The sequence below is a fragment of the Notamacropus eugenii genome, chromosome 2 (assembly GCF_028372415.1).
Source record: "Notamacropus eugenii isolate mMacEug1 chromosome 2, mMacEug1.pri_v2, whole genome shotgun sequence".
Lineage (NCBI taxonomy): Eukaryota > Metazoa > Chordata > Mammalia > Diprotodontia > Macropodidae > Notamacropus > Notamacropus eugenii.
The window spans coordinates 392,154,904-392,166,084 of NC_092873.1; the positions used below are offsets into that span (position 1 = coordinate 392,154,904).

An 11,181-nucleotide genomic window follows, 5' to 3' on the forward strand; every position below is an offset into this window, starting at 1 on the left:
TAAAGATTGGCCCTGCTTAAGGAAACTACAAACCCCATGTCTGCAATATATACCAAAGGAGGTAGTCAAGGTACTGACTCCCTGTTTTGTGAGAGGCGTTGTGTTCTCAGGAATGACCAGAGTAGAATCACATCCTTGGAAATCATCTCAATTCTTATAAAGAAGATTCTTTAAGGAACCAACAGCTTCTCTGGAAAACCCAGGATAATCAGCATAAGCCTTGGGAGTTTCATCTCTTCATGAAGTTTTTTTTCAAAGTAGTTGAAGTTCTCTGGAGGGAGTAGATGTTGTACTTGGCCTTATCCTCTAAGAATAACTTCAACTGGTGTATGAATGTCCTTCCCAAGAGTCCTTCTGCAGCTTCCGTTCTCTTTCATCTTCTTTTTCATACCTCTGGAAGGTGTTCAGTCTCTCTTCCTCCAGCCACTTGGCATTATTCATCATTTCTTGCCATTTTCACTTCAGTTACTCTGCTGAAAATTTTCTGGTGTGAGCTGGATCACATTGCCTTTGATACGCTTCCTTTTGGGTGACCTGCTTTAGTGTAGCCTCTTTCTTTCCTTTACTATGGAATATGTTTAAGGGACCATCACCTCTTATCCTGAGTCTCAGCATCCCACTTGCCCTTTCTGCTGTGGTGTTTTAGGGGCAAACAGGAGGTGCCCCATGATATAGAGTAATTCTTAACCCTGTGTGCTTCCCTGATTCCAGTTGCCAGAGGTCCCAGTAGTCTTTGATTATGGTCAGTATCCTTAATCTGTAAGCCATACAAACCTAGAATTTTAGGCAAAACAGGAAGAGGACTTGCCATCTTTTTTGAGACTTTACAGGATTCCCTCTTCCTCACTGGCAGAATGATCACTGCTTCAGCTGCAAAGCTTGTGCTTCTTTTGCTTTTTCCCCCTTTTTCTTCTTCCTCTCTTTTTCCGGACTCATTTGCAACAATTATTTGATTTTCTTCATTGTCACTGGATTTATCAAGACCTCTCTTTTTCTCTTCCTCCTTTTGAATGATGAAAAGGGGTCCTCTTAGGTTTTGCTGGCCATGTTAAATAGAGAATTGGCACCTAAGGGGGCTAAGACGAAGCCTGAAAGATGAACAATCTGCTTCTTTGTCTTCCATCTTCTCAAAAGCATATTGGTCAATAGGACATCCCATCAGTAATGACCACAGTTCACCAGCCCACCAGGGCTCTAGTATATGCAGTCTAGTTTTCTTCTTTTTTTGTGACAGCTCCCACATCCTCTGAGAGTATTGCATTTCTTCTCTTGCCCTCTGTTTCTGAAGCTCCCACTACAGCTCCTCAATCTTTTTCCTTTTGCCTCATGTTTCCGCTCTGCCTTCTCACTTTCTCCATATTTCAAAGGGTCTGTGGGTGCCAGCTTTTCTTCAGATTCAGGTCTCTCTCTCCTATGATGGTCTACTCTATTGGAACAACCATAATATAGTAGGACATCAACAGAACCAAAAGTCATTTTAAATTACACTTTGACAAGTATGTGGAAGACTTACTTCACTAGTTGAGAATGAGTACTCAATACCCCATGCCTGAATGAAAGGTAGACTCAGTGAGAGCTTGGGAGGAGAGATTCTGGTCTGGCTTCCAGCTTTAGACTTGTGGTTCACAATTCTCTTCATGGAAAGGTCCCTGAAAGACTCTGGGAAGAAGCCAACTAGAGATGAGCTGGCACCTCAATATTGGTCCTATACCAGACTTGCAACATTAGACTTGGGAATTTCATCTTTGGTGAGATATGAGACTCTCAAGTTGAGGTGAGATATCTCACTCCCAATAGAAGAGCTCATTCAACTCTGTGAATGATATCTGATATTATTTTCATTTATATTCGTTCTCTGATTTCTATTTGCTCTTAGCTCAGATAAATGAGTTTATTTGCTGTTCACCACTTCTTGTCATATAAATAAATCACAGTTGAAAGATTAATATTTGCTGTGTTTGTGAGAAATATAGAGGCTACATAGCACCAGTGATAATTAATAGGAAACCACTACAGTTAGACAAAGAAAAGATCCATTATACGTCACACTTTATATGTCATACTTTTCTTCTATATAACATAAAGAGGGCTAGGAAGTAGAAGATAGAGAAGGTTTCATTCCTATGAAAGCTCTTCATTTGCCATTTTCAGGTAGCTGCATCATACAGATCTTTCAGGCACAAAAGGAGGATGATAGTATTCAAAGAAGTATAATAGCAGAACCTGATGTCTTCAAGAGGCTGGGAACCCATACAGAAAAATTATAAGGATGTAGATTTTGGCTCAGAATAAGAGCAATTTCTGCCAATAGTTATCCAGTGATAAAGTATGATTTTAACAATTTTTTTTTCACAGATCAACTTCAATCAAACTGTCATCTTCCATAGTAGTGTGAGAATTGCCCTGTTGTTCTTTTTAAAATTTTTTATTTTATTTTTTCCACTTAATAGTATTTTATTTTTTCCAATTACATGTAAAGATAGTTTTCAACATTCATTTTTATAAGATTTTGAGTTCCAAATTTTTCTCCCTCCTTTTCTCCTCCCTCCCTAAGACAGCAAGCAATCTGATATAGGTTTTATGTATGTATACACACACACACACACACACACACACACACACACACACACACATATATATATATACAATCATGTTAAACATATTTCCACATTAGTCATGTGGTGAAAGAAGAATCAGAACAAAAAGGAAGAAGCATAAGTAAGAAAGAAAAAATGGAAAATACTATTCTTGGATCTGCAGTCAGACTCCATAGTTTGGTTTGTTTGTTTGTTTGTTTTTCTAGATGTAGATAGCATTTTCCATCAGGGATCTTTTGGAATTGTTTTGGATCAGTGTTGCTGAGAACATCTAAGTCAATCATGGTTGATCATAGTATAATGTAGCTGTTACTGTGTACTATATTCTAGTTCTGCTCACTTCACTCAGCATCAGTTCATGTAAATCTTTCCAAGTTTTTCTGAAATCTGTCTGCTCATCATTCCTTATAGCATAATAATATTCCATTACATTCACATACCACAACTTGTTCAGCCATTCCCAATTAAGTGCATCCCTTCAATTTCCGTTTCTTTGATACCACAAAAAGAGCTATTATAAATATTTTAATATGTGTGAGTCTTTTTCCTTTTTTATGATCTCTTTGTGATATAGATCTAGCAGTGGTATTGCTGGATCAAAGGGTATATACAGTTTTATCGCCCTTTGGGCATAGTTACAAATTGTTCTACCAAATGATTGGATACCTATTTACCCTTTAAGGAGTGTGGTCACTGTTCTTGAAAGTATTCAAGCAGAGCCAAGCTGAATAGTTATTAAAAATTGGTTTTTTATTTTAAAAATAAATTTTTGTTGATGATTTTTGAGTTTGCTTGTTTGGGGTTTTTTTTTGATATCACCATAATTTCCCCAGTATCTCCCCTCCCCCTCCCAGAACACCACCCTATAAAACAGATAGTATTTTTTTAAGACAAAAAAGAAAAAGAGGGCAAAAAAACTCAACATATTTTATCAATACATTGAACACATCTGAAAATACATGCAGCAAAGGAATAGACTGGGAATGTCTGCATTTTTCTTTTCAAAACATGATTGTTCTTTATAATTTTGCAGTATTTAATTTTTGTCTTTTAAACATTGTTCTGCTTCATTGATACTGTTTTTTTCATTATATATCATTTTCTTGACTCTACTTTCCTTACTCTGCATTATTTCATGTAGATATTTCCATGTTTCTCTGTATTCATGCCAGTTGTCATTTCTCACTACACTATAATGTCATTCACATGCCAGAATTTGTTTAGTCATTCCCCAATTAATAGGCATCTACTTTGTTTACATTTTTTGTGATTACGAAAGGTGCTGCTATAAATGTTTTGATGTAGGTGGGGATTTTCTTATCAATGACATCCTTAGGGAATATGCTTAGTAATGGGATCTGTGGGTCAAAGGATATGTATATTTTAGTCACTTTAATAATTCCAAATTGGTTGTACAGATTCATTGATTTACCAACAATGCACTAGTGTTCCTATCTTTCCACACCCCCCTCCAACATTCAATATTTCCAACTTTTATGAAAGACTTGCTTTTTTAAAAATCCTACATTACCTAAAAGGTAGGACCAAATCTCCTCTACATCTTCTTCCAACTTTAAAGTCATGTGGGTCTATGTATCTATGAGATAACATGAGAAAATAGCAGAGAGAGCCTTGAACAGGGAGTCAGTTGACTTAAGTTCAAGTAACAGCTCTACCATCTAGTGTGCGAACTTGGACAAATATGTCAATTTCTGGCAGCCTTGATTTCATACTTAATTTACAAAATGAGATTAGGATAGTCATATTTATGACTGAAATACTGATAACATCTGAGACACTTACAATTCAAACATTTTCATTTAAATTTTAGTCTCCTATTGATTTTTTGTGCAGAAAAGGTATAACTCTAACCCTAATTCTTTTTTTTTGGACTGAACCTATGATTTCACTTGTGTGGTGTCAAATTCATATGGTGCAGTGGGGGTGGGGGGAGAGGGACTAATCCCTACTTTAGGATCCCTGCAGGATGTATATTGACTTAGAAAATCACATATTTATGCTACATGCTATTATACTTTTATTTCTTTTAATAATAGTACCCAATTACACTTTAACCTCTGTGCTTCACACCTGTGTTTATAGACTGAGGATTCCCAACAAAGAAACTCCTTCATTTAATGTGGATTACTACCTTGGTTCAATTTATATAGTCTTAGAGATTTGTTTTGGGCACTGAGGGCTGTTACAAGGTCAATATATGTCAAAGTTAGGACCTAAACCCAGATATTCCTGGTCCTACCAGCAAGTCACAGTGCCACACTGACTCTCAAGACTTTTATTATCTCTGTATTAATCAGTAATGTTCCTCCTCCATTTGCCTATCTTTCCCATTCTTATTTGGCACTGATTTAAAATTGTCTCCAAGAGTCAAAAACAAGTAAGCAAGTGATTTTCTTCTTTCATCACACAGAATTTTCAGTTTTCTTTGTTTCATAAGGATGAGATTAATGAATTGCACTTTAACATGGGCAACACAAGCTGGACTTGATAACCAGGATACGTCAATTTCTTAGTTTATCTTGCCTGCATTATCTTGTGTATAATACACTTTATACAGAGAGGAATGTTAATATCAGCCGCTCCCCAGTTACTGGAGGGTTTTTTTTGTTTGTTTGTTTCCTCACGTGTCTTTCTAAGAACCTGTATTCTGTAATATTTATATACTTTGTAGCCTCATATTCATTATGGACCATTGCAAAGAGTTCTGGCTCTGGACTTGGAAGATCTGGATTCAATTCCCATCTTGCATGCTTACTACCAGTATGACTTAGAGAAAGTCACTTAATCTCCTTGGACTTCAGTTTCCTCATTTCAAAATAAGGTGCAGGGAGGTTATACAGATGGTAAGTTAAACAGATGGTAAGCATCATAGACAAGATGGAACACAAGTCTTCTTTACACACATTACATATTCCTGTTTGCTTAAACCTTGAAAACAGCTTGACCTGTAAGTCTTATGGAAACTCATTATATTAACTAAAAGTGACAGAAAGTTTTTTTGTCCCATCTAATGTATCCTAAATATGATCTTGCTAAATATCATTTACCCCAGTACCTTTTACTCTTTCTACAGATTCCAGCTACACTTTCTCTTTAAATAGTAGCAGAAAACTGGTTTGCCTCTTGCTTAAGAGTTCTTAGGATTCTACCAGTTTATTAAAATACATATGAAAAGGAAGACATCGATGGTCTAGGGTAGAAGTTTAAAACATGCCACCTGTGGGCTGTATGTAGCCACAGTACTCTCCAATGAGACCCAGAGAAGTTAAAATTGTAGTAAAAATACAATAAAAATAGAAAACATTACATTTTAAACTAAGTCCATATGTCGCCTATAGGGATTAATGGCCCCCTTTATATTTGAGTTTCACGCCACTGGTCTAGTGGATACAGAGGTAGTGAAGTCAGGAAGATCTGACTTCTAGAGAGTAGTGGCTTTGTGACCCTAGGCAAGTTAGTTAACCTCTTAGTGCCCCAGGCAATTTGCCAAGATTATACTTTAAAAGTAATTGAAGATCTGTTTTGGTGGAAAGTGTTCCCATATATCAATGAATTCAGGAGTTTGTTCAAAAAATTAGGAATAATTTTAAAAATAAAACCTTATAACTGATATATGTATATATAATACATATATATATATGTACATACACACACACACACACACACACACACACACGTATATATATATATATATATATATATATTTCAGTAGTTGCTGTGTGGCTTAATACAGAAGTGCCAAGATTTTATGGATTTTTTCCTCTCTGAAATTGCACAATATAACAATAATAAATAACACATCTGGTCCCAATTATTCAAACCTTGGCTTATCTGAAATGAGTGACTCAAGTTTTATAGTCAGGTCTCGAAGCCAGGAAAACCTTGGGTTAAAGTATCATTTCTGACGTATGTTAATTTTGTGACCTTAGGAAAGTCATTTAAGATCTTGATGCTAAAATTATAATCTGTGGTTTGCTACAATGTGTGGTAGATGAAGTTTCCTCATTATGATTTCCCTACATTACTGAAAGCCCAAGTCCAGACTGAAAGATTATCTGAATTTAAATTGATCTGGGGTCAAGGCAGAGATAGAGAACAAGCTAAGAATGGAATACAGGGTGTATAATCCTGAGTTTGAGCAGTAATGGAGATGGAGTTAAGACTGGAAGCTAGAATGGTCTGGTGCTAGAGTACAGAGGAGGTAGGAGGAGTAGAAGGGAAGATAATCTACCAAATTCTACCATCCAGATGATCACCTATCCATTTGCACATAATGATCTAAATGTTTAATATTCAAATATATTCTGCTTCTGACATGGGAAAATCTATTCTGAAGTTCCCATACTAGCTAGAATTAGCTCAAACTGGATCTCCATAGAAACATTTGTTAGATTTTCAGTATTAGCATTTACAATGCTGAAATCGGCAAACACTGCAAATCAGGGTTTGATTTTTCATCTGGATTATCTAAACTTTTGCTAGTAATCCAGATGAAAATGAAATTGTATCCTGAGTTTTGGAAAGCCAATCATTAAATCTTTATCAACATTTCCCTAGTTTAACTCCTTCAGTGTTATAAAGGTATCCAAGAGATTGAGGAAGGGCCACATCTATCTGATCCATATTTAGGATTCCTTGAGACAAAATCTTGTACTCAGAAGAGGATTTCTAGAAATGATTTAGAAATTTTAAAATAGAAATGAGAATAGTAGCAACAAATTTAATGTGAAAAACACACACACACACACACACACACACATATTTCAAAGCTAACTGACAGCTCTGTCTGGGAAACAAGGCTCAAGCGTTGTCCATTACCACCTCCATCTTCCCCTCCACTGTAAAAGGTCTTTTGTAATGTTTTTATGTCAGATATTTTACCCCATTCTACCTCTCCCTTCCTCCTTCTCCCAATGCATTCCATTTTCTAATCCCTTAATTTTATGTTTTTAGATATCATCCCATCATAATAAATTCACACCCATGCCCTCTTTCTATGTATACTCCTCATAATATACTTCTCACAATAATGAGAAGGTTCTTAGAAGTTATAAATATCATCTTTTCATGTAGGAATGTAAACAGTTTAACCTTATTAAGTCTTTTATAACTTTCCCTTTCTGTTTGCCTTTTTATGATTCTGTCAAGTCTTATATTTGAAAATAAACTTTTCTATTCAACTCTGGTCTTTGCATCAGGAATACTTGAAATTCCTCAGTTTCATCAAATATCCATTATTCCTCCTGAAGGATTATACTCAATTTTGCTGGGTCAGTGACTCTTGGTTATAATCTAAACTCTTTTGTCCTCCAGAATATCATATTCCAAGTCCACCTTTCCTTTAATGTAGAAGTTGCTAAATCTTGTGTTCTCCTGACTGTAACTCAATGATATTTGAATTGTTTCTTTCAGGATGCTGTTAAGTTCCCAAAGATCTAATGCCTGCATGAGATCTTTCTTCCAGGCACGAATGAATGAGGTGGGAGCAAAGATGGTATGCACTCCGTTTATTCTCAGCTACCTCAGAGTGTATATAGGCAATCTACTTCCATTCATGCAAGAAGTTAGTAAACACTGTGTGCTGAGCTTACATGCTTGGCTGTTGTTGCTTTTGCTCAAGATAATTGTGAAGGTTGGATATTGCAAAAGAGTGGTCCATCATGTAAGTCATGCAAGGACATGACGTCTCAAGAGATTTCTCCTGAGGGTACCGTGACCCTGATAACCTGAGAGTTCCAAATCCCTTACAATTCTCCCTTTTTATTTTCATGATGAGTATTCCAGAGAACTTGTGTGTTATGATCTAGCCTCATAACCATACTTTTAAGACCAAGAATGCAAACTTAACAATAAATGATAGGATACATAAAAGAACCGATAGGCACACAATAAAAGCAATTCCAGCATGAGCTATATAACTGAAAATAGATGGAATGGATAAATGTTTAAAGAAATCTATAATATTTTGTGCAGTTTTATCAGGAGTTAAATCTTGATCTGCTGCTTCATACATAGTTCGGACAAGCTTATATAAATTCTCAATTTCCAGGGTCAAATTCTGATTATCAATAATCTCATTCAAATGGTTTTTGATCCTTTGCCAATCATAATCTGACTCATTATACAGGTTGTTAGACACACATAGGAACATCCAACGATAATCACTTACCAATCGTTGATGAAATTCCAACCTATCCACCTCATCACCAACTGCTACAATAGCAGCTCTTAATTCCTTTATTGCTGTATAAAAGTCCAAATCAATTTTTCTTTGTTCCTGGAACCCTAAAGACACGTTTCGTGCCAACTCTTCCATGAAGTTAGCTTGTACCCTTTCATTCTGTACTGTGGATACTGACATAGCCAATGATAATGAGGACGTAATCAATGGAATCAGCAAAGATATTCCTAAGATTACACAACTAATACATCTTTCAACCTTTGGTCCCATCCCAAGTTCTATCTTCTGCTCTAATTCCCAGAAAATGTGATCTGCTCTGGATCTATACCAACCCTTAGTTTTTACTGGCATAAGTATATATTTTGGTTGTGTTGTAATGAACACGACACCAGAAGCTTTATAATGTATACACTCTGAAACCTTGCAGATAAAGCAGGTGATGTTATAAATGTCCATAGTTCCTTATAAGGTACCATTAACACTTTTTGCAATAATAACATTTTCCTTTCATCCCCACATAAATGCATATTGTCCCCCAAAATATACTCAAGCTGTATAAATATGGTTAGCTAACACCTCATTTGTCCTGTTCTTTTCAATATAGGATGTAGATCCTCCAATTGTCGCAAAAATCTTCCTTGCCCCTGGCATTGTTTTTCCATTGATCATTGTCCAGTGGTGTGTTGGAAATCCCTGCATCTTGGAATCATTCCTATCCTTCATAGTAGTATTGTACTAGGATTGTAATACATAACCTGAAATATTCAATGTCTGTCCCTCATTTGTATCACACTCAATGAAGTTCAGCCAATGATGTCCATGTATGATGGGTACAGTAATGGGGTGACATTCAAAAAATTGAGAGTATAGATATGTCTGAATCTAGGATACACATGATTGGTCAGTGAATAGTAAATGTCATTATGACCCAGCACATAGTCAGTTCAGTACACAGCTGGCAGTTGAGTTCTATAGGTGCAGTTGACTACTACAGGAGGAAGGGAGATAACGGGTGTTGCTAGGGCAGGCTGTGCCCTTGAGGGAGAAACTGCCTGAGATAGTATTTTGAGGCTAGAGAGAAATATGATTTTTAAATGTGACTTTAGCATTAGGGCCTAAGTATATGTACCCAAACACCCCATCAATCCCCCCTATTTAAATAGGTGAAACCCAAATCTTTTGGGGTAAGGGACGAAGGTCTTGGTTTCTGCAATTGCTTCCTGCTGAGAGTGGACGTAGAGCTGTCCCTGCCTCACAGGATCCTGACATTGGAGAGGTCTGTAGCTAGTGTAAAGCCAGGTCCAGAGGGTGATGGGTCATGTACAGTGAGTGATATACAGCCAGAATGGTCATCTTACCTGGAGGAGACAAATCTGGCAAGGTGGTTAAACAAAGACCAAAAAATGACCAGAAGGGGTTAAACATGGTAGTTACATCATTTTTCTTCTGAAAAATACTTCCCCACACTTTCTCGACATACTTAAACCCTCTGAGACTGGTTGTCCGAAATAGCATATCTGTATTGTCTTAAACAAAAGAGATTTCTAACTTGAACTTCACAACTGAATAGATTTTCATCGATGTTTCACAGGTTTGTTTATCTTTTTGTGGATAATATTCATTCTGGAAGAAAAACTTTTAGAAATGAAGTTGTAAATACATTTACACATGAATTTCAACTGTTGTTTATCAAAACAGCAAGATGTTTTCTGCTTCATAGATCATTACATATTAATTTTAGCAATACCTTATCTTAAAAATGAAAATTTTAGTTGGTTTGGTTGGAAACACTTCTTCCAGAAATATGGCTTCTTCCTTCAAAACAGTTTAAATTTTATCCTGATTTTGAGAGTCACTAAACATTTATAAAGAAAATTAGTTGAAACTTTTTACAATGGTAGTTTTCTTATCACTATAAAACAAGAATAAACCTTATAAAATTAGAATTCATTAAAATTTTGTTGGTACGACAATGTCCTCACGTAATATGAATTCCTAAAGTATTAGAACAAACCAAATTCTTAATTATTACAGAATTTCTAGATATCACAAAATGCTTTAGTAAAAGTGCATAATAGAATCTCACATTAGTAACAATAAGAGACTGATTACAGAAAAACACTAATGCTTTTAAAATCCTTTTAAACAATAAGGGCATCTTAAGGTGAGTCTTAAGTAGTTTACACAAATTTGTGAACATGTTCTAATTTCAGATAAAAATAATATTAATTTTCCCAGTAAGATTATACAAAAGGGCTCATATATTTTGCTGGTCACTTGCTATTGATCATAGAAATTTGCTATAGAAGAAAAAAGTAGGGACATGTGATATAGCAAATATGACAGGATAAAATCTTTGACTCTATTTGAATTCATATAGGA

At 35.8% G+C, this 11,181-nt stretch overlaps 1 pseudogene; it reads right to left on the reverse strand.

The window, feature by feature from the left end:
* Positions 1 to 589: 589 nt before the first annotated feature.
* Positions 590 to 8,979, reverse strand: LOC140523127 (pre-mRNA-splicing factor CWC25 homolog pseudogene; annotated as a pseudogene).
* Positions 8,980 to 11,181: the final 2,202 nt, after the last annotated feature.